Source organism: Ranitomeya variabilis, chromosome 5 (assembly GCF_051348905.1).
Source record: "Ranitomeya variabilis isolate aRanVar5 chromosome 5, aRanVar5.hap1, whole genome shotgun sequence".
Classification (NCBI taxonomy): Eukaryota; Metazoa; Chordata; class Amphibia; order Anura; family Dendrobatidae; genus Ranitomeya; species Ranitomeya variabilis.
Window position 1 is genome coordinate 89533393 of NC_135236.1, and position 21930 is coordinate 89555322.

Consider the following 21930-nt stretch of genomic DNA (forward strand, 5'->3'; position numbering starts at 1 on the left):
TGCAAACCTCTACCCTTTACAACGATCCTTTCCATGTACTGAGAGAAGTGTTAACACGCAATTGTGTGGGGCCGACAAACATAGCATCTTAATTGTTTGCATCGTCATTTATGACCCAAATAACAAAGAGTATCTTTTCTAAGATATGGATATGCTTTCAACCACACAATATTGGCAAATATCAAAATCAAAAATTATAATTGAAAAATGTAAACGGTTTTTGAAACATTTTGGACAACGTTCTTTTTTTCATATCATGTTCTTTCTTACAAAACAAAATGAGTAATCTTTCAATTTTCACCCTGGCCACTGGGAATATTTTGGACTCAAACATCCTGTCATTCTAGAGCAGTTTTGCTTAATATCAGAGGTATGGTTACAAAGACTGACAACACCTCTGTACGCAGCTGTTAACACAGGATCTAGGAATCACAAAAGGTGATGTCACAGATGACCCTGCAGCCCCTGAATTCAGAAGAATTTTTTATATCGTCAATGTCTGTTCATTGCAGCAAATGTAAGTGCGCATTTCCTGAAGAAAAAAAAAACAAAAAAAAAAACAGGATGTTTGAGTCTAAAATGACCCAGCGTCCAGTGTATAAATTTCTCATTTTCATTTTTAATAAAGATTGTGATATGGTAAAATATTTATTGTCAAACATTATAATAAAACCTTAGAAACCTGTTGTAAGCAATCATTAATTTTCTGAAGAACTATCCCATTTCAATTTTTTTTTTTAATCAAATTTATGTCATAGCGGTGTACTCGGTCAGCGCGCGGTACTTATAAAGCAGTAACTGTCGAGTGATGCCGAGGTTGTGAGTTCGACCCTCACCTGGAGCATTCTATTCTTGCCTTCGTTTTGTATTTTTTACTACTGAAGTCGTTGAATCGGTTCATGATCTAGTGTCAAGATTAAGAGAGAAATTTCAACGAGATATTTGTTGTTTAAATTTTTGTATTTTTTTAAATTGCCGCAGGTTGGACAAGTCTATTGAGTCCCACCGTAATCTGGTGTCATAATTGAAAGGGAAATGTGGAAGATATCTATTTAGTTTTTCAGGCTTCTGGCAGTCCAATAAACTTTCCATCATCGGCATTGATAACTTATGTACAGTGACCCGACAAAGTTAGCCCTGGCTCTCTTCTAAAATAAAGATGCATGTGCATTCGGACGGTTTGTTTCAATTTGGAGTTCAAACGTACAAGATCGTCCTTGATAACTCAATCAAAAGTGAGTGATTCACTCTTGTGGTAACCAAAGAAAGTCTGGATTTTTAAGCTACTCCATCAAGACCCAGTGGCCTAATGGATAAGGCACTGGCCTCCTAAGCCAGGGATTGTGGGTTCAAGTCCCATCTGGGGTGCTTGTTGATTTCCCTTTCCAACAGTTTCTCGTTGATGGTGCAGGTGTAAACTGTTCTCCTTGTGTTGTTTCTTTGTAAATTAGTTCTTGCAAACCTCTACCCTTTACAACGATCCTTTCCATGTACTGAGAGAAGTGTTAACACGCAATTGTGTGGGGCCGACAAACATAGCATCTTAATTGTTTGCATCGTCATTTATGACCCAAATAACAAAGAGTATCTTTTCTAAGATATGGATATGCTTTCAACCACACAATATTGGCAAATATCAAAATCAAAAATTATAATTGAAAAATGTAAACGGTTTTTGAAACATTTTGGACAACGTTCTTTTTTTCATATCATGTTCTTTCTTACAAAACAAAATGAGTAATCTTTCAATTTTCACCCTGGCCACTGGGAATATTTTGGACTCAAACATCCTGTCGTTCTAGAGCAGTTTTGCTTAATATCAGAGGTATGGTTACAAAGACTGACAACACCTCTGTACGCAGCTGTTAACACAGGATCTAGGAATCACAAAAGGTGATGTCACAGATGACCCTGCAGCCCCTGAATTCAGAAGAATTTTTTATATCGTCAATGTCTGTTCATTGCAGCAAATGTAAGTGCGCATTTCCTGAAGAAAAAAAAAACAAAAAAAAAAAACAGGATGTTTGAGTCTAAAATGACCCAGCGTCCAGTGTATAAATTTCTCATTTTCATTTTTAATAAAGATTGTGATATGGTAAAATATTTATTGTCAAACATTATAATAAAACCTTAGAAACCTGTTGTAAGCAATCATTAATTTTCTGAAGAACTATCCCATTTCAATTTTTTTTTTTAATCAAATTTATGTCATAGCGGTGTACCCAGTCAGCTCCAGTGGCGCAATCGGTCAGCGCGCGGTACTTATAAAGCAGTAACTGTCGAGTGATGCCGAGGTTGTGAGTTCGACCCTCACCTGGAGCATTCTATTCTTGCCTTCGTTTTGTATTTTTTACTACTGAAGTCGTTGAATCGGTTCATGATCTAGTGTCAAGATTAAGAGAGAAATTTCAACGAGATATTTGTTGTTTAAATTTTTGTATTTTTTTAAATTGCCGCAGGTTGGACAAGTCTATTGAGTGCCACCGTAATCTGGTGTCATAATTGAAAGGGAAATGTGGAAGGTATCTATTTAGTTTTTCAGGCTTCTGGCAGTCCAATAAACTTTCCATCATCGGCATTGATAACTTATGTACAGTGACCCGACAAAGTTAGCCCTGGCTCTCTTCTAAAATAAAGATGCATGTGCATTCGGACGGTTTGTTTCAATTTGGAGTTCAAACGTACAAGATCGTCCTTGATAACTCAATCAAAAGTGAGTGATTCACTCTTGTGGTAACCAAAGAAAGTCTGGATTTTTAAGCTACTTCATCAAGCCCCAGTGGCCTAATGGATAAGGCACTGGCCTCCTAAGCCAGGGATTGTGGGTTCAAGTCCCATCTGGGGTGCTTGTTGATTTCCCTTTCCAACAGTTTCTCATGGAAGGTTGATGGTGCAGGTGTAAACTGTTCTCCTTGTGTTGTTTCTTTGTAAATTAGTTCTTGCAAACCTCTACCCTTTACAACGATCCTTTCCATGTACTGAGAGAAGTGTTAACACGCAATTGTGTGGGGCCGACAAACATAGCATCTTAATTGTTTGCATCGTCATTTATGACCCAAATAACAAAGAGTATCTTTTCTAAGATATGGATATGCTTTCAACCACACAATATTGGCAAATATCAAAATCAAAAATTATAATTGAAAAATGTAAACGGTTTTTGAAACATTTTGGACAACGTTCTTTTTTTCATATCATGTTCTTTCTTACAAAACAAAATGAGTAATCTTTCAATTTTCACCCTGGCCACTGGGAATATTTTGGACTCAAACATCCTGTCGTTCTAGAGCAGTTTTGCTTAATATCAGAGGTATGGTTACAAAGACTGACAACACCTCTGTACGCAGCTGTTAACACAGGATCTAGGAATCACAAAAGGTGATGTCACAGATGACCCTGCAGCCCCTGAATTCAGAAGAATTTTTTATATCGTCAATGTCTGTTCATTGCAGCAAATGTAAGTGCGCATTTCCTGAAGAAAAAAAAAACAAAAAAAAAAAACAGGATGTTTGAGTCTAAAATGACCCAGCGTCCAGTGTATAAATTTCTCATTTTCATTTTTAATAAAGATTGTGATATGGTAAAATATTTATTGTCAAACATTATAATAAAACCTTAGAAACCTGTTGTAAGCAATCATTAATTTTCTGAAGAACTATCCCATTTCAATTTTTTTTTTTAATCAAATTTATGTCATAGCGGTGTACCCAGTCAGCTCCAGTGGCGCAATCGGTCAGCGCGCGGTACTTATAAAGCAGTAACTGTCGAGTGATGCCGAGGTTGTGAGTTCGACCCTCACCTGGAGCATTCTATTCTTGCCTTCGTTTTGTATTTTTTACTACTGAAGTCGTTGAATCGGTTCATGATCTAGTGTCAAGATTAAGAGAGAAATTTCAACGAGATATTTGTTGTTTAAATTTTTGTATTTTTTTAAATTGCCGCAGGTTGGACAAGTCTATTGAGTCCCACCGTAATCTGGTGTCATAATTGAAAGGGAAATGTGGAAGATATCTATTTAGTTTTTCAGGCTTCTGGCAGTCCAATAAACTTTCCATCATCGGCATTGATAACGTACAGTGACCCGACAAAGTTAGCCCTGGCTCTCTTCTAAAATAAAGATGCATGTGCATTCGGACGGTTTGTTTCAATTTGGAGTTCAAACGTACAAGATCGTCCTTGATAACTCAATCAAAAGTGAGTGATTCACTCTTGTGGTAACCAAAGAAAGTCTGGATTTTTAAGCTACTCCATCAAGCCCCAGTGGCCTAATGGATAAGGCACTGGCCTCCTAAGCCAGGGATTGTGGGTTCAAGTCCCATTTGGGGTGCTTGTTGATTTCCCTTTTCAACAGTTTCTCATGGAAGGTTGATGGTGCAGGTGTAAACTGTTCTCCTTTTGTTGTTTCTTTGTAAATTAGTTCTTGCAAACCTCTACCCTTTACAACGATCCTTTCCATGTACTGAGTGAAGTGTTAACATGCAATTGTGTGGGGCCGACAAACATAGCATCTTAATTGTTTGCATCGTCATTTATGACCCAAATAACAAAGAGTATCTTTTCTAAGATATGGATATGCTTTCAACCACACAATATTGGCAAATATCAAAATCAAAAATTATAATTGAAAAATGTAAACGGTTTTTGAAACATTTTGGACAACGTTCTTTTTTTCATATCATGTTCTTTCTTACAAAACAAAATGAGTAATCTTTCAATTTTCACCCTGGCCACTGGGAATATTTTGGACTCAAACATCCTGTCGTTCTAGAGCAGTTTTGCTTAATATCAGAGGTATGGTTACAAAGACTGACAACACCTCTGTACGCAGCTGTTAACACAGGATCTAGGAATCACAAAAGGTGATGTCACAGATGACCCTGCAGCCCCTGAATTCAGAAGAATTTTTTATATCGTCAATGTCTGTTCATTGCAGCAAATGTAAGTGCGCATTTCCTGAAGAAAAAAAAAACAAAAAAAAAAAACAGGATGTTTGAGTCTAAAATGACCCAGCGTCCAGTGCATAAATTTCTCATTTTCATTTTTAATAAAGATTGTGATATGGTAAAATATTTATTGTCAAACATTATAATAAAACCTTAGAAACCTGTTGTAAGCAATCATTAATTTTCTGAAGAACTATCCCATTTCAATTTTTTTTTTTAATCAAATTTATGTCATAGCGGTGTACCCAGTCAGCTCCAGTGGCGCAATCGGTCAGCGCGCGGTACTTATAAAGCAGTAACTGTCGAGTGATGCCGAGGTTGTGAGTTCGACCCTCACCTGGAGCATTCTATTCTTGCCTTCGTTTTGTATTTTTTACTACTGAAGTCGTTGAATTGGTTCATGATCTAGTGTCAAGATTAAGAGAGAAATTTCAACGAGATATTTGTTGTTTAAATTTTTGTATTTTTTTAAATTGCCGCAGGTTGGACAAGTCTATTGAGTCCCACCGTAATCTGGTGTCATAATTGAAAGGGAAATGTGGAAGATATCTATTTAGTTTTTCAGGCTTCTGGCAGTCCAATAAACTTTCCATCATCGGCATTGATAACTTATGTACAGTGACCCGACAAAGTTAGCCCTGGCTCTCTTCTAAAATAAAGATGCATGTGCATTCGGACGGTTTGTTTCAATTTGGAGTTCAAACGTACAAGATCGTCCTTGATAACTCAATCAAAAGTGAGTGATTCACTCTTGTGGTAACCAAAGAAAGTCTGGATTTTTAAGCTACTCCATCAAGCCCCAGTGGCCTAATGGATAAGGCACTGGCCTCCTAAGCCAGGGATTGTGGGTTCAAGTCCCATCTGGGGTGCTTGTTGATTTCCCTTTCCAACAGTTTCTCATGGAAGGTTGATGGTGCAGGTGTAAACTGTTCTCCTTGTGTTGTTTCTTTGTAAATTAGTTCTTGCAAACCTCTACCCTTTACAACGATCCTTTCCATGTACTGAGAGAAGTGTTAACACGCAATTGTGTGGGGCCGACAAACATAGCATCTTAATTGTTTGCATCGTCATTTATGACCCAAATAACAAAGAGTATCTTTTCTAAGATATGGATATGCTTTCAACCACACAATATTGGCAAATATCAAAATCAAAAATTATAATTGAAAAATGTAAACGGTTTTTGAAACATTTTGGACAACGTTCTTTTTTTCATATCATGTTCTTTCTTACAAAACAAAATGAGTAATCTTTCAATTTTCACCCTGGCCACTGGGAATATTTTGGACTCAAACATCCTGTCGTTCTAGAGCAGTTTTGCTTAATATCAGAGGTATGGTTACAAAGACTGACAACACCTCTGTACGCAGCTGTTAACACAGGATCTAGGAATCACAAAAGGTGATGTCACAGATGACCCTGCAGCCCCTGAATTCAGAAGAATTTTTTATATCGTCAATGTCTGTTCATTGCAGCAAATGTAAGTGCGCATTTCCTGAAGAAAAAAAAAACAAAAAAAAAAAACAGGATGTTTGAGTCTAAAATGACCCAGCGTCCAGTGCATAAATTTCTCATTTTCATTTTTAATAAAGATTGTGATATGGTAAAATATTTATTGTCAAACATTATAATAAAACCTTAGAAACCTGTTGTAAGCAATCATTAATTTTCTGAAGAACTATCCCATTTCAATTTTTTTTTTTAATCAAATTTATGTCATAGCGGTGTACCCAGTCAGCTCCAGTGGCGCAATCGGTCAGCGCGCGGTACTTATAAAGCAGTAACTGTCGAGTGATGCCGAGGTTGTGAGTTCGACCCTCACCTGGAGCATTCTATTCTTGCCTTCGTTTTGTATTTTTTACTACTGAAGTCGTTGAATTGGTTCATGATCTAGTGTCAAGATTAAGAGAGAAATTTCAACGAGATATTTGTTGTTTAAATTTTTGTATTTTTTTAAATTGCCGCAGGTTGGACAAGTCTATTGAGTCCCACCGTAATCTGGTGTCATAATTGAAAGGGAAATGTGGAAGATATCTATTTAGTTTTTCAGGCTTCTGGCAGTCCAATAAACTTTCCATCATCGGCATTGATAACTTATGTACAGTGACCCGACAAAGTTAGCCCTGGCTCTCTTCTAAAATAAAGATGCATGTGCATTCGGACGGTTTGTTTCAATTTGGAGTTCAAACGTACAAGATCGTCCTTGATAACTCAATCAAAAGTGAGTGATTCACTCTTGTGGTAACCAAAGAAAGTCTGGATTTTTAAGCTACTCCATCAAGCCCCAGTGGCCTAATGGATAAGGCACTGGCCTCCTAAGCCAGGGATTGTGGGTTCAAGTCCCATCTGGGGTGCTTGTTGATTTCCCTTTCCAACAGTTTCTCATGGAAGGTTGATGGTGCAGGTGTAAACTGTTCTCCTTGTGTTGTTTCTTTGTAAATTAGTTCTTGCAAACCTCTACCCTTTACAACGATCCTTTCCATGTACTGAGAGAAGTGTTAACACGCAATTGTGTGGGGCCGACAAACATAGCATCTTAATTGTTTGCATCGTCATTTATGACCCAAATAACAAAGAGTATCTTTTCTAAGATATGGATATGCTTTCAACCACACAATATTGGCAAATATCAAAATCAAAAATTATAATTGAAAAATGTAAACGGTTTTTGAAACATTTTGGACAACGTTCTTTTTTTCATATCATGTTCTTTCTTACAAAACAAAATGAGTAATCTTTCAATTTTCACCCTGGCCACTGGGAATATTTTGGACTCAAACATCCTGTCATTCTAGAGCAGTTTTGCTTAATATCAGAGGTATGGTTACAAAGACTGACAACACCTCTGTACGCAGCTGTTAACACAGGATCTAGGAATCACAAAAGGTGATGTCACAGATGACCCTGCAGCCCCTGAATTCAGAAGAATTTTTTATATCGTCAATGTCTGTTCATTGCAGCAAATGTAAGTGCGCATTTCCTGAAGAAAAAAAAAACAAAAAAAAAAACAGGATGTTTGAGTCTAAAATGACCCAGCGTCCAGTGTATAAATTTCTCATTTTCATTTTTAATAAAGATTGTGATATGGTAAAATATTTATTGTCAAACATTATAATAAAACCTTAGAAACCTGTTGTAAGCAATCATTAATTTTCTGAAGAACTATCCCATTTCAATTTTTTTTTTTAATCAAATTTATGTCATAGCGGTGTACTCGGTCAGCGCGCGGTACTTATAAAGCAGTAACTGTCGAGTGATGCCGAGGTTGTGAGTTCGACCCTCACCTGGAGCATTCTATTCTTGCCTTCGTTTTGTATTTTTTACTACTGAAGTCGTTGAATCGGTTCATGATCTAGTGTCAAGATTAAGAGAGAAATTTCAACGAGATATTTGTTGTTTAAATTTTTGTATTTTTTTAAATTGCCGCAGGTTGGACAAGTCTATTGAGTCCCACCGTAATCTGGTGTCATAATTGAAAGGGAAATATGGAAGATATCTATTTAGTTTTTCAGGCTTCTGGCAGTCCAATAAACTTTCCATCATCGGCATTGATAACTTATGTACAGTGACCCGACAAAGTTAGCCCTGGCTCTCTTCTAAAATAAAGATGCATGTGCATTCGGACGGTTTGTTTCAATTTGGAGTTCAAACGTACAAGATCGTCCTTGATAACTCAATCAAAAGTGAGTGATTCACTCTTGTGGTAACCAAAGAAAGTCTGGATTTTTAAGCTACTCCATCAAGCCCCAGTGGCCTAATGGATAAGGCACTGGCCTCCTAAGCCAGGGATTGTGGGTTCAAGTCCCATCTGGGGTGCTTGTTGATTTCCCTTTCCAACAGTTTCTCGTTGATGGTGCAGGTGTAAACTGTTCTCCTTGTGTTGTTTCTTTGTAAATTAGTTCTTGCAAACCTCTACCCTTTACAACGATCCTTTCCATGTACTGAGAGAAGTGTTAACACGCAATTGTGTGGGGCCGACAAACATAGCATCTTAATTGTTTGCATCGTCATTTATGACCCAAATAACAAAGAGTATCTTTTCTAAGATATGGATATGCTTTCAACCACACAATATTGGCAAATATCAAAATCAAAAATTATAATTGAAAAATGTAAACGGTTTTTGAAACATTTTGGACAACGTTCTTTTTTTCATATCATGTTCTTTCTTACAAAACAAAATGAGTAATCTTTCAATTTTCACCCTGGCCACTGGGAATATTTTGGACTCAAACATCCTGTCGTTCTAGAGCAGTTTTGCTTAATATCAGAGGTATGGTTACAAAGACTGACAACACCTCTGTATGCAGCTGTTAACACAGGATCTAGGAATCACAAAAGGTGATGTCACAGATGACCCTGCAGCCCCTGAATTCAGAAGAATTTTTTATATCGTCAATGTCTGTTCATTGCAGCAAATGTAAGTGCGCATTTCCTGAAGAAAAAAAAAACAAAAAAAAAAAACAGGATGTTTGAGTCTAAAATGACCCAGCGTCCAGTGTATAAATTTCTCATTTTCATTTTTAATAAAGATTGTGATATGGTAAAATATTTATTGTCAAACATTATAATAAAACCTTAGAAACCTGTTGTAAGCAATCATTAATTTTCTGAAGAACTATCCCATTTCAATTTTTTTTTTTAATCAAATTTATGTCATAGCGGTGTACCCAGTCAGCTCCAGTGGCGCAATCGGTCAGCGCGCGGTACTTATAAAGCAGTAACTGTCGAGTGATGCCGAGGTTGTGAGTTCGACCCTCACCTGGAGCATTCTATTCTTGCCTTCGTTTTGTATTTTTTACTACTGAAGTCGTTGAATTGGTTCATGATCTAGTGTCAAGATTAAGAGAGAAATTTCAACGAGATATTTGTTGTTTAAATTTTTGTATTTTTTTAAATTGCCGCAGGTTGGACAAGTCTATTGAGTCCCACCGTAATCTGGTGTCATAATTGAAAGGGAAATGTGGAAGATATCTATTTAGTTTTTCAGGCTTCTGGCAGTCCAATAAACTTTCCATCATCGGCATTAATAACGTACAGTGACCCGACAAAGTTAGCCCTGGCTCTCTTCTAAAATAAAGATGCATGTGCATTCGGACGGTTTGTTTCAATTTGGAGTTCAAAAGTACAAGATCGTTCTTGATAACTCAATCAAAAGTGAGTGATTCACTCTTGTGGTAACCAAAGAAAGTCTGGATTTTTAAGCTACTCCATCAAGCCCCAGTGGCCTAATGGATAAGGCACTGGCCTCCTAAGCCAGGGATTGTGGGTTCAAGTCCCATCTGGGGTGCTTGTTGATTTCCCTTTCCAACAGTTTCTCATGGAAGGTTGATGGTGCAGGTGTAAACTGTTCTCCTTGTGTTGTTTCTTTGTAAATTAGTTCTTGCAAACCTCTACCCTTTACAACGATCCTTTCCATGTACTGAGAGAAGTGTTAACACGCAATTGTGTGGGGCCGACAAACATAGCATCTTAATTGTTTGCATCGTCATTTATGACCCAAATAACAAAGAGTATCTTTTCTAAGATATGGATATGCTTTCAACCACACAATATTGGCAAATATCAAAATCAAAAATTATAATTGAAAAATGTAAACGGTTTTTGAAACATTTTGGACAACGTTCTTTTTTTCATATCATGTTCTTTCTTACAAAACAAAATGAGTAATCTTTCAATTTTCACCCTGGCCACTGGGAATATTTTGGACTCAAACATCCTGTCGTTCTAGAGCAGTTTTGCTTAATATCAGAGGTATGGTTACAAAGACTGACAACACCTCTGTACGCAGCTGTTAACACAGGATCTAGGAATCACAAAAGGTGATGTCACAGATGACCCTGCAGCCCCTGAATTCAGAAGAATTTTTTATATCGTCAATGTCTGTTCATTGCAGCAAATGTAAGTGCGCATTTCCTGAAGAAAAAAAAAACAAAAAAAAAAAACAGGATGTTTGAGTCTAAAATGACCCAGCGTCCAGTGCATAAATTTCTCATTTTCATTTTTAATAAAGATTGTGATATGGTAAAATATTTATTGTCAAACATTATAATAAAACCTTAGAAACCTGTTGTAAGCAATCATTAATTTTCTGAAGAACTATCCCATTTCAATTTTTTTTTTTAATCAAATTTATGTCATAGCGGTGTACCCAGTCAGCTCCAGTGGCGCAATCGGTCAGCGCGCGGTACTTATAAAGCAGTAACTGTCGAGTGATGCCGAGGTTGTGAGTTCGACCCTCACCTGGAGCATTCTATTCTTGCCTTCGTTTTGTATTTTTTACTACTGAAGTCGTTGAATTGGTTCATGATCTAGTGTCAAGATTAAGAGAGAAATTTCAACGAGATATTTGTTGTTTAAATTTTTGTATTTTTTTAAATTGCCGCAGGTTGGACAAGTCTATTGAGTCCCACCGTAATCTGGTGTCATAATTGAAAGGGAAATGTGGAAGATATCTATTTAGTTTTTCAGGCTTCTGGCAGTCCAATAAACTTTCCATCATCGGCATTGATAACTTATGTACAGTGACCCGACAAAGTTAGCCCTGGCTCTCTTCTAAAATAAAGATGCATGTGCATTCGGACGGTTTGTTTCAATTTGGAGTTCAAACGTACAAGATCGTCCTTGATAACTCAATCAAAAGTGAGTGATTCACTCTTGTGGTAACCAAAGAAAGTCTGGATTTTTAAGCTACTCCATCAAGCCCCAGTGGCCTAATGGATAAGGCACTGGCCTCCTAAGCCAGGGATTGTGGGTTCAAGTCCCATCTGGGGTGCTTGTTGATTTCCCTTTCCAACAGTTTCTCATGGAAGGTTGATGGTGCAGGTGTAAACTGTTCTCCTTGTGTTGTTTCTTTGTAAATTAGTTCTTGCAAACCTCTACCCTTTACAACGATCCTTTCCATGTACTGAGAGAAGTGTTAACACGCAATTGTGTGGGGCCGACAAACATAGCATCTTAATTGTTTGCATCGTCATTTATGACCCAAATAACAAAGAGTATCTTTTCTAAGATATGGATATGCTTTCAACCACACAATATTGGCAAATATCAAAATCAAAAATTATAATTGAAAAATGTAAACGGTTTTTGAAACATTTTGGACAACGTTCTTTTTTTCATATCATGTTCTTTCTTACAAAACAAAATGAGTAATCTTTCAATTTTCACCCTGGCCACTGGGAATATTTTGGACTCAAACATCCTGTCATTCTAGAGCAGTTTTGCTTAATATCAGAGGTATGGTTACAAAGACTGACAACACCTCTGTACGCAGCTGTTAACACAGGATCTAGGAATCACAAAAGGTGATGTCACAGATGACCCTGCAGCCCCTGAATTCAGAAGAATTTTTTATATCGTCAATGTCTGTTCATTGCAGCAAATGTAAGTGCGCATTTCCTGAAGAAAAAAAAAACAAAAAAAAAAACAGGATGTTTGAGTCTAAAATGACCCAGCGTCCAGTGTATAAATTTCTCATTTTCATTTTTAATAAAGATTGTGATATGGTAAAATATTTATTGTCAAACATTATAATAAAACCTTAGAAACCTGTTGTAAGCAATCATTAATTTTCTGAAGAACTATCCCATTTCAATTTTTTTTTTTAATCAAATTTATGTCATAGCGGTGTACTCGGTCAGCGCGCGGTACTTATAAAGCAGTAACTGTCGAGTGATGCCGAGGTTGTGAGTTCGACCCTCACCTGGAGCATTCTATTCTTGCCTTCGTTTTGTATTTTTTACTACTGAAGTCGTTGAATCGGTTCATGATCTAGTGTCAAGATTAAGAGAGAAATTTCAACGAGATATTTGTTGTTTAAATTTTTGTATTTTTTTAAATTGCCGCAGGTTGGACAAGTCTATTGAGTCCCACCGTAATCTGGTGTCATAATTGAAAGGGAAATATGGAAGATATCTATTTAGTTTTTCAGGCTTCTGGCAGTCCAATAAACTTTCCATCATCGGCATTGATAACTTATGTACAGTGACCCGACAAAGTTAGCCCTGGCTCTCTTCTAAAATAAAGATGCATGTGCATTCGGACGGTTTGTTTCAATTTGGAGTTCAAACGTACAAGATCGTCCTTGATAACTCAATCAAAAGTGAGTGATTCACTCTTGTGGTAACCAAAGAAAGTCTGGATTTTTAAGCTACTCCATCAAGCCCCAGTGGCCTAATGGATAAGGCACTGGCCTCCTAAGCCAGGGATTGTGGGTTCAAGTCCCATCTGGGGTGCTTGTTGATTTCCCTTTCCAACAGTTTCTCGTTGATGGTGCAGGTGTAAACTGTTCTCCTTGTGTTGTTTCTTTGTAAATTAGTTCTTGCAAACCTCTACCCTTTACAACGATCCTTTCCATGTACTGAGAGAAGTGTTAACACGCAATTGTGTGGGGCCGACAAACATAGCATCTTAATTGTTTGCATCGTCATTTATGACCCAAATAACAAAGAGTATCTTTTCTAAGATATGGATATGCTTTCAACCACACAATATTGGCAAATATCAAAATCAAAAATTATAATTGAAAAATGTAAACGGTTTTTGAAACATTTTGGACAACGTTCTTTTTTTCATATCATGTTCTTTCTTACAAAACAAAATGAGTAATCTTTCAATTTTCACCCTGGCCACTGGGAATATTTTGGACTCAAACATCCTGTCGTTCTAGAGCAGTTTTGCTTAATATCAGAGGTATGGTTACAAAGACTGACAACACCTCTGTATGCAGCTGTTAACACAGGATCTAGGAATCACAAAAGGTGATGTCACAGATGACCCTGCAGCCCCTGAATTCAGAAGAATTTTTTATATCGTCAATGTCTGTTCATTGCAGCAAATGTAAGTGCGCATTTCCTGAAGAAAAAAAAAACAAAAAAAAAAAACAGGATGTTTGAGTCTAAAATGACCCAGCGTCCAGTGTATAAATTTCTCATTTTCATTTTTAATAAAGATTGTGATATGGTAAAATATTTATTGTCAAACATTATAATAAAACCTTAGAAACCTGTTGTAAGCAATCATTAATTTTCTGAAGAACTATCCCATTTCAATTTTTTTTTTTAATCAAATTTATGTCATAGCGGTGTACCCAGTCAGCTCCAGTGGCGCAATCGGTCAGCGCGCGGTACTTATAAAGCAGTAACTGTCGAGTGATGCCGAGGTTGTGAGTTCGACCCTCACCTGGAGCATTCTATTCTTGCCTTCGTTTTGTATTTTTTACTACTGAAGTCGTTGAATTGGTTCATGATCTAGTGTCAAGATTAAGAGAGAAATTTCAACGAGATATTTGTTGTTTAAATTTTTGTATTTTTTTAAATTGCCGCAGGTTGGACAAGTCTATTGAGTCCCACCGTAATCTGGTGTCATAATTGAAAGGGAAATGTGGAAGATATCTATTTAGTTTTTCAGGCTTCTGGCAGTCCAATAAACTTTCCATCATCGGCATTAATAACGTACAGTGACCCGACAAAGTTAGCCCTGGCTCTCTTCTAAAATAAAGATGCATGTGCATTCGGACGGTTTGTTTCAATTTGGAGTTCAAAAGTACAAGATCGTTCTTGATAACTCAATCAAAAGTGAGTGATTCACTCTTGTGGTAACCAAAGAAAGTCTGGATTTTTAAGCTACTCCATCAAGCCCCAGTGGCCTAATGGATAAGGCACTGGCCTCCTAAGCCAGGGATTGTGGGTTCAAGTCCCATCTGGGGTGCTTGTTGATTTCCCTTTCCAACAGTTTCTCATGGAAGGTTGATGGTGCAGGTGTAAACTGTTCTCCTTGTGTTGTTTCTTTGTAAATTAGTTCTTGCAAACCTCTACCCTTTACAACGATCCTTTCCATGTACTGAGAGAAGTGTTAACACGCAATTGTGTGGGGCCGACAAACATAGCATCTTAATTGTTTGCATCGTCATTTATGACCCAAATAACAAAGAGTATCTTTTCTAAGATATGGATATGCTTTCAACCACACAATATTGGCAAATATCAAAATCAAAAATTATAATTGAAAAATGTAAACGGTTTTTGAAACATTTTGGACAACGTTCTTTTTTTCATATCATGTTCTTTCTTACAAAACAAAATGAGTAATCTTTCAATTTTCACCCTGGCCACTGGGAATATTTTGGACTCAAACATCCTGTCGTTCTAGAGCAGTTTTGCTTAATATCAGAGGTATGGTTACAAAGACTGACAACACCTCTGTACGCAGCTGTTAACACAGGATCTAGGAATCACAAAAGGTGATGTCACAGATGACCCTGCAGCCCCTGAATTCAGAAGAATTTTTTATATCGTCAATGTCTGTTCATTGCAGCAAATGTAAGTGCGCATTTCCTGAAGAAAAAAAAAACAAAAAAAAAAACAGGATGTTTGAGTCTAAAATGACCCAGTGTCCAGTGTATAAATTTCTCATTTTCATTTTTAATAAAGATTGTGATATGGTAAAATATTTATTGTCAAACATTATAATAAAACCTTAGAAACCTGTTGTAAGCAATCATTAATTTTCTGAAGAACTATCCCATTTCAATTTTTTTTTTTAATCAAATTTATGTCATAGCGGTGTACCCAGTCAGCTCCAGTGGCGCAATCGGTCAGCGCGCGGTACTTATAAAGCAGTAACTGTCGAGTGATGCCGAGGTTGTGAGTTCGACCCTCACCTGGAGCATTCTATTCTTGCCTTCGTTTTGTATTTTTTACTACTGAAGTCGTTGAATCGGTTCATGATCTAGTGTCAAGATTAAGAGAGAAATTTCAACGAGATATTTGTTGTTTAAATTTTTGTATTTTTTTAAATTGCCGCAGGTTGGACAAGTCTATTGAGTCCCACCGTAATCTGGTGTCATAATTGAAAGGGAAATGTGGAAGATATCTATTTAGTTTTTCAGGCTTCTGGCAGTCCAATAAACTTTCCATCATCGGCATTGATAACTTATGTACAGTGACCCGACAAAGTTAGCCCTGGCTCTCTTCTAAAATAAAGATGCATGTGCATTCGGACGGTTTGTTTCAATTTGGAGTTCAAACGTACAAGATCGTCCTTGATAACTCAATCAAAAGTGAGTGATTCACTCTTGTGGTAACCAAAGAAAGTCTGGATTTTTAAGCTACTCCATCAAGCCCCAGTGGCCTAATGGATAAGGCACTGGCCTCCTAAGCCAGGGATTGTGGGTTCAAGTCCCATCTGGGGTGCTTGTTGATTTCCCTTTCCAACAGTTTCTCATGGAAGGTTGATGGTGCAGGTGTAAACTGTTCTCCTTGTGTTGTTTCTTTGTAAATTAGTTCTTGCAAACCTCTACCCTTTACAACGATCCTTTCCATGTACTGAGAGAAGTGTTAACACGCAATTGTGTGGGGCCGACAAACATAGCATCTTAATTGTTTGCATCGTCATTTATGACCCAAATAACAAAGAGTATCTTTTCTAAGATATGGATATGCTTTCAACCACACAATATTGGCAAATATCAAAATCAAAAATTATAATTGAAAAATGTAAACGGTTTTTGAAACATTTTGGACGTTCTTTTTTTCATATCATGTTCTTTCTTACAAAACAAAATGAGTAATCTTTCAATTTTCACCCTGGCCACTGGGAATATTTTGGACTCAAACATCCTGTCATTCTAGAGCAGTTTTGCTTAATATCAGAGGTATGGTTACAAAGACTGACAACTAGTGTTGAGCGATACCGTCCGATACTTGAAAGTATCGGTATCGGAAAGTATCGGCCGATACCGTCACAGTATCGGAATCCAATCCGATACCGATACCCGATACCAATACAAGTCAATGGGACTCATGTATCGGACGGTATTCCTGATGGTTCCCAGGGTCTGAAGGAGAGGAAACTCTCCTTCAGGCCCTGGGAACCATATAAATGTGTAAAAGAAAGAATTAAAATAAAAAATATCGCTATACTCACCTGTCCGACGCAGCCGGGACTTCAGCGAGGGAACCGGCAGCGTTGTTTGTTTAAAAATCGCGCTATTACTTGGTTACGTGAATTCCCGGCTTGTGATTGGTCAGGTCGGCCATGTTGCCGGGACGCGGACCAATCACAGCAAGCCGTGACGAAATTACGTCACGGCTTGCTGTGATTGGTCCGCGTCCCGGCAATATGGCCGCCCTGACCAATCACAAGCCGGGACGTCACGGGAGGCTGGACACGCGCTCATTTTAAAATGGGCGCGTGTCCAGCCTCCCGTGACGTCACGGCTTGTGATTGGTTGCGCCGCGATCAACCAATCACAAGCCGGGAGGCTGGACGCGCTCATTTTGAAATGGGCGCGTGTCCAGCCTCCCGTGACGTCACGGCTTGTGATTGGTTGCGCCGCGATCAACCAATCACAAGCCGGGAGGCTGGACGCGCTCATTTTGAAATGGGCGCGTGTCCAGCCTCCCGTGACGTCACGGCTTGTGATTGGTTGCGCCGCGATCAACCAATCACAAGCCGGGAGGCTGGACGCGCTCATTTTGAAATGGGCGCGTGTCCAGCCTCCCGTGACGTCACGGCTTGTGATTGGTTGCGCCGCGATCAACCAATCACAAGCCGGGAGGCTGGACGCGCTCATTTTGAAATGAGCGCGTTTCCAGCCTCCCGTGACGTCACGGCTTGTGATTGGTTAATGGCGGCCATGTTGCCGGGACGCGGACCAATCACAGCAAGCCGTGACGTATTTTCGTCACGGCTTGCTGTGATTGGTCCGCGGCCCGGCAACATGGCCGCCCTGACCAATCACAAGCCGGGACTTCGCGTAACCATGTAAAAGCGGGAATTTTAAACAAACAACGCTGCCGGTTCCTGCGCTGAGGTCCCGGCTGCGTCGGACAGGTGAGTATAGCGATATTTTTTATTTTAATTCTCTATTTTACACATTTTAACATTAATGTTGTTCCGATACCCGATACCCGATACCACAAGAGTATCGGAATCCCGGTATCGGAATTCCGATACAGCAAGTATCGGCCGATACCCGATACTTGCAGCATCGGAATGCTCAACACTACTGACAACACCTCTGTACGCAGCTGTTAACACAGGATCTAGGAATCACAAAAGGTGATGTCACAGATGACCCTGCAGCCCCTGAATTCAGAAGAATTTTTTATATCGTCAATGTCTGTTCATTGCAGCAAATGTAAGTGCGCATTTCCTGAAGAAAAAAAAAACAAAAAAAAAAACAGGATGTTTGAGTCTAAAATGACCCAGCGTCCAGTGTATAAATTTCTCATTTTCATTTTTAATAAAGATTGTGATATGGTAAAATATTTATTGTCAAACATTATAATAAAACCTTAGAAACCTGTTGTAAGCAATCATTAATTTTCTGAAGAACTATCCCATTTCAATTTTTTTTTTTTATCAAATTTATGTCATAGCGGTGTACTCGGTCAGCGCGCGGTACTTATAAAGCAGTAACTGTCGAGTGATGCCGAGGTTGTGAGTTCGACCCTCACCTGGAGCATTCTATTCTTGCCTTCGTTTTGTATTTTTTACTACTGAAGTCGTTGAATCGGTTCATGATCTAGTGTCAAGATTAAGAGAGAAATTTCAACGAGATATTTGTTGTTTAAATTTTTGTATTTTTTTAAATTGCCGCAGGTTGGACAAGTCTATTGAGTCCCACCGTAATCTGGTGTCATAATTGAAAGGGAAATATGGAAGATATCTATTTAGTTTTTCAGGCTTCTGGCAGTCCAATAAACTTTCCATCATCGGCATTGATAACTTATGTACAGTGACCCGACAAAGTTAGCCCTGGCTCTCTTCTAAAATAAAGATGCATGTGCATTCGGACGGTTTGTTTCAATTTGGAGTTCAAACGTACAAGATCGTCCTTGATAACTCAATCAAAAGTGAGTGATTCACTCTTGTGGTAACCAAAGAAAGTCTGGATTTTTAAGCTACTCCATCAAGCCCCAGTGGCCTAATGGATAAGGCACTGGCCTCCTAAGCCAGGGATTGTGGGTTCAAGTCCCATCTGGGGTGCTTGTTGATTTCCCTTTCCAACAGTTTCTCATGGAAGGTTGATGGTGCAGGTGTAAACTGTTCTCCTTGTGTTGTTTCTTTGTAAATTAGTTCTTGCAAACCTCTACCCTTTACAACGATCCTTTCCATGTACTGAGAGAAGTGTTAACACGCAATTGTGTGGGGCCGACAAACATAGCATCTTAATTGTTTGCATCGTCATTTATGACCCAAATAACAAAGAGTATCTTTTCTAAGATATGGATATGCTTTCAACCACACAATATTGGCAAATATCAAAATCTAAAATTATAATTGAAAAATGTAAACGGTTTTTGAAACATTTTGGACAACGTTCTTTTTTTCATATCATGTTCTTTCTTACAAAACAAAATGAGTAATCTTTCAATTTTCACCCTGGCCACTGGGAATATTTTGGACTCAAACATCCTGTCATTCTAGAGCAGTTTTGCTTAATATCAGAGGTATGGTTACAAAGACTGACAACACCTCTGTACGCAGCTGTTAACACAGGATCTAGGAATCACAAAAGGTGATGTCACAGATGACCCTGCAGCCCCTGAATTCAGAAGAATTTTTTATATCGTCAATGTCTGTTCATTGCAGCAAATGTAAGTGCGCATTTCCTGAAGAAAAAAAAAACAAAAAAAAAAACAGGATGTTTGAGTCTAAAATGACCCAGCGTCCAGTGTATAAATTTCTCATTTTCATTTTTAATAAAGATTGTGATATGGTAAAATATTTATTGTCAAACATTATAATAAAACCTTAGAAACCTGTTGTAAGCAATCATTAATTTTCTGAAGAACTATCCCATTTCAATTTTTTTTTTTTATCAAATTTATGTCATAGCGGTGTACCCAGTCAGCTCCAGTGGCGCAATCGGTCAGCGCGCGGTACTTATAAAGCAGTAACTGTCGAGTGATGCCGAGGTTGTGAGTTCGACCCTCACCTGGAGCATTCTATTCTTGCCTTCGTTTTGTATTTTTTACTACTGAAGTCGTTGAATTGGTTCATGATCTAGTGTCAAGATTAAGAGAGAAATTTCAACGAGATATTTGTTGTTTAAATTTTTGTATTTTTTTAAATTGCCGCAGGTTGGACAAGTCTATTGAGTCCCACCGTAATCTGGTGTCATAATTGAAAGGGAAATGTGGAAGATATCTATTTAGTTTTTCAGGCTTCTGGCAGTCCAATAAACTTTCCATCATCGGCATTGATAACTTATGTACAGTGACCCGACAAAGTTAGCCCTGGCTCTCTTCTAAAATAAAGATGCATGTGCATTCGGACGGTTTGTTTCAATTTGGAGTTCAAACGTACAAGATCGTCCTTGATAACTCAATCAAAAGTGAGTGATTCACTCTTGTGGTAACCAAAGAAAGTCTGGATTTTTAAGCTACTCCATCAAGCCCCAGTGGCCTAATGGATAAGGCGCTGGCCTCCTAAGCCAGGGATTGTGGGTTCAAGTCCCATCTGGGGTGCTTGTTGATTTCCCTTTCCAACAGTTTCTCGTTGATGGTGCAGGTGTAAACTGTTCTCCTTGTGTTGTTTCTTTGTAAATTAGTTCTTGCAAACCTCTACCCTTTACAACGATCCTTTCCATGTACTGAGAGAAGTGTTAACACGCAATTGTGTGGGGCCGACAAACATAGCATCTTAATTGTTTGCATCGTCATTTATGACCCAAATAACAAAGAGTATCTTTTCTAAGATATGGATATGCTTTCAACCACACAATATTGGCAAATATCAAAATCAAAAATTATAATTGAAAAATGTAAACGGTTTTTGAAACATTTTGGACAACGTTCTTTTTTTCATATCATGTTCTTTCTTACAAAACAAAATGAGTAATCTTTCAATTTTCACCCTGGCCACTGGGAATATTTTGGACTCAAACATCCTGTCATTCTAGAGCAGTTTTGCTTAATATCAGAGGTATGGTTACAAAGACTGACAACACCTCTGTACGCAGCTGTTAACACAGGATCTAGGAATCACAAAAGGTGATGTCACAGATGACCCTGCAGCCCCTGAATTCAGAAGAATTTTTTATATCGTCAATGTCTGTTCATTGCAGCAAATGTAAGTGCGCATTTCCTGAAGAAAAAAAAAACAAAAAAAAAAACAGGATGTTTGAGTCTAAAATGACCCAGCGTCCAGTGTATAAATTTCTCATTTTCATTTTTAATAAAGATTGTGATATGGTAAAATATTTATTGTCAAACATTATAATAAAACCTTAGAAACCTGTTGTAAGCAATCATTAATTTTCTGAAGAACTATCCCATTTCAATTTTTTTTTTTAATCAAATTTATGTCATAGCGGTGTACTCGGTCAGCGCGCGGTACTTATAAAGCAGTAACTGTCGAGTGATGCCGAGGTTGTGAGTTCGACCCTCACCTGGAGCATTCTATTCTTGCCTTCGTTTTGTATTTTTTACTACTGAAGTCGTTGAATCGGTTCATGATCTAGTGTCAAGATTAAGAGAGAAATTTCAACGAGATATTTGTTGTTTAAATTTTTGTATTTTTTTAAATTGCCGCAGGTTGGACAAGTCTATTGAGTCCCACCGTAATCTGGTGTCATAATTGAAAGGGAAATATGGAAGATATCTATTTAGTTTTTCAGGCTTCTGGCAGTCCAATAAACTTTCCATCATCGGCATTGATAACTTATGTACAGTGACCCGACAAAGTTAGCCCTGGCTCTCTTCTAAAATAAAGATGCATGTGCATTCGGACGGTTTGTTTCAATTTGGAGTTCAAACGTACAAGATCGTCCTTGATAACTCAATCAAAAGTGAGTGATTCACTCTTGTGGTAACCAAAGAAAGTCTGGATTTTTAAGCTACTCCATCAAGCCCCAGTGGCCTAATGGATAAGGCACTGGCCTCCTAAGCCAGGGATTGTGGGTTCAAGTCCCATCTGGGGTGCTTGTTGATTTCCCTTTCCAACAGTTTCTCGTTGATGGTGCAGGTGTAAACTG

At 38.1% G+C, this 21930-nt stretch overlaps 23 non-coding genes across 23 annotated transcripts; all 23 read left to right on the top strand.

Annotated features, from left to right (window-relative positions):
* The first annotated feature begins 1295 nt into the window (after positions 1–1295).
* TRNAR-CCU (transfer RNA arginine (anticodon CCU)) lies at positions 1296–1370 on the top strand. Its single transcript has one exon. It is a non-coding gene; the product is annotated as a tRNA-Arg (tRNA).
* Positions 1371–2229: 859 nt separating this feature from the next.
* TRNAI-UAU (transfer RNA isoleucine (anticodon UAU)) lies at positions 2230–2322 on the top strand. The gene is given in 2 exon segments: positions 2230–2267; positions 2287–2322. It is a non-coding gene; the product is annotated as a tRNA-Ile (tRNA).
* Positions 2323–2773: 451 nt separating this feature from the next.
* TRNAR-CCU (transfer RNA arginine (anticodon CCU)) lies at positions 2774–2846 on the top strand. Its single transcript has one exon. It is a non-coding gene; the product is annotated as a tRNA-Arg (tRNA).
* An 868-nt stretch (positions 2847–3714) lies between these two features.
* Positions 3715–3807, top strand: TRNAI-UAU (transfer RNA isoleucine (anticodon UAU)). The gene is given in 2 exon segments: positions 3715–3752; positions 3772–3807. It is a non-coding gene; the product is annotated as a tRNA-Ile (tRNA).
* Positions 3808–4254: 447 nt separating this feature from the next.
* TRNAR-CCU (transfer RNA arginine (anticodon CCU)) lies at positions 4255–4327 on the top strand. Its single transcript has one exon. It is a non-coding gene; the product is annotated as a tRNA-Arg (tRNA).
* Positions 4328–5195: 868 nt separating this feature from the next.
* On the top strand, positions 5196–5288 carry TRNAI-UAU (transfer RNA isoleucine (anticodon UAU)). The gene is given in 2 exon segments: positions 5196–5233; positions 5253–5288. It is a non-coding gene; the product is annotated as a tRNA-Ile (tRNA).
* A 451-nt stretch (positions 5289–5739) lies between these two features.
* TRNAR-CCU (transfer RNA arginine (anticodon CCU)) lies at positions 5740–5812 on the top strand. The gene has a single exon. It is a non-coding gene; the product is annotated as a tRNA-Arg (tRNA).
* Positions 5813–6680: 868 nt separating this feature from the next.
* TRNAI-UAU (transfer RNA isoleucine (anticodon UAU)) lies at positions 6681–6773 on the top strand. Its single transcript is given in 2 exon segments — positions 6681–6718; positions 6738–6773. It is a non-coding gene; the product is annotated as a tRNA-Ile (tRNA).
* Positions 6774–7224: 451 nt separating this feature from the next.
* Positions 7225–7297, top strand: TRNAR-CCU (transfer RNA arginine (anticodon CCU)). Its single transcript has one exon. It is a non-coding gene; the product is annotated as a tRNA-Arg (tRNA).
* Positions 7298–8686: 1389 nt separating this feature from the next.
* On the top strand, positions 8687–8759 carry TRNAR-CCU (transfer RNA arginine (anticodon CCU)). The gene has a single exon. It is a non-coding gene; the product is annotated as a tRNA-Arg (tRNA).
* Positions 8760–9620: 861 nt separating this feature from the next.
* TRNAI-UAU (transfer RNA isoleucine (anticodon UAU)) lies at positions 9621–9713 on the top strand. Its single transcript is given in 2 exon segments — positions 9621–9658; positions 9678–9713. It is a non-coding gene; the product is annotated as a tRNA-Ile (tRNA).
* A 447-nt stretch (positions 9714–10160) lies between these two features.
* Positions 10161–10233, top strand: TRNAR-CCU (transfer RNA arginine (anticodon CCU)). The gene has a single exon. It is a non-coding gene; the product is annotated as a tRNA-Arg (tRNA).
* An 868-nt stretch (positions 10234–11101) lies between these two features.
* Positions 11102–11194, top strand: TRNAI-UAU (transfer RNA isoleucine (anticodon UAU)). Its single transcript is given in 2 exon segments — positions 11102–11139; positions 11159–11194. It is a non-coding gene; the product is annotated as a tRNA-Ile (tRNA).
* A 451-nt stretch (positions 11195–11645) lies between these two features.
* Positions 11646–11718, top strand: TRNAR-CCU (transfer RNA arginine (anticodon CCU)). Its single transcript has one exon. It is a non-coding gene; the product is annotated as a tRNA-Arg (tRNA).
* Positions 11719–13107: 1389 nt separating this feature from the next.
* Positions 13108–13180, top strand: TRNAR-CCU (transfer RNA arginine (anticodon CCU)). The gene has a single exon. It is a non-coding gene; the product is annotated as a tRNA-Arg (tRNA).
* Positions 13181–14041: 861 nt separating this feature from the next.
* Positions 14042–14134, top strand: TRNAI-UAU (transfer RNA isoleucine (anticodon UAU)). Its single transcript is given in 2 exon segments — positions 14042–14079; positions 14099–14134. It is a non-coding gene; the product is annotated as a tRNA-Ile (tRNA).
* A 447-nt stretch (positions 14135–14581) lies between these two features.
* On the top strand, positions 14582–14654 carry TRNAR-CCU (transfer RNA arginine (anticodon CCU)). Its single transcript has one exon. It is a non-coding gene; the product is annotated as a tRNA-Arg (tRNA).
* Positions 14655–15521: 867 nt separating this feature from the next.
* Positions 15522–15614, top strand: TRNAI-UAU (transfer RNA isoleucine (anticodon UAU)). The gene is given in 2 exon segments: positions 15522–15559; positions 15579–15614. It is a non-coding gene; the product is annotated as a tRNA-Ile (tRNA).
* A 451-nt stretch (positions 15615–16065) lies between these two features.
* Positions 16066–16138, top strand: TRNAR-CCU (transfer RNA arginine (anticodon CCU)). Its single transcript has one exon. It is a non-coding gene; the product is annotated as a tRNA-Arg (tRNA).
* Positions 16139–18865: 2727 nt separating this feature from the next.
* On the top strand, positions 18866–18938 carry TRNAR-CCU (transfer RNA arginine (anticodon CCU)). The gene has a single exon. It is a non-coding gene; the product is annotated as a tRNA-Arg (tRNA).
* An 867-nt stretch (positions 18939–19805) lies between these two features.
* Positions 19806–19898, top strand: TRNAI-UAU (transfer RNA isoleucine (anticodon UAU)). The gene is given in 2 exon segments: positions 19806–19843; positions 19863–19898. It is a non-coding gene; the product is annotated as a tRNA-Ile (tRNA).
* A 451-nt stretch (positions 19899–20349) lies between these two features.
* On the top strand, positions 20350–20422 carry TRNAR-CCU (transfer RNA arginine (anticodon CCU)). Its single transcript has one exon. It is a non-coding gene; the product is annotated as a tRNA-Arg (tRNA).
* A 1382-nt stretch (positions 20423–21804) lies between these two features.
* Positions 21805–21877, top strand: TRNAR-CCU (transfer RNA arginine (anticodon CCU)). The gene has a single exon. It is a non-coding gene; the product is annotated as a tRNA-Arg (tRNA).
* Positions 21878–21930: the final 53 nt, after the last annotated feature.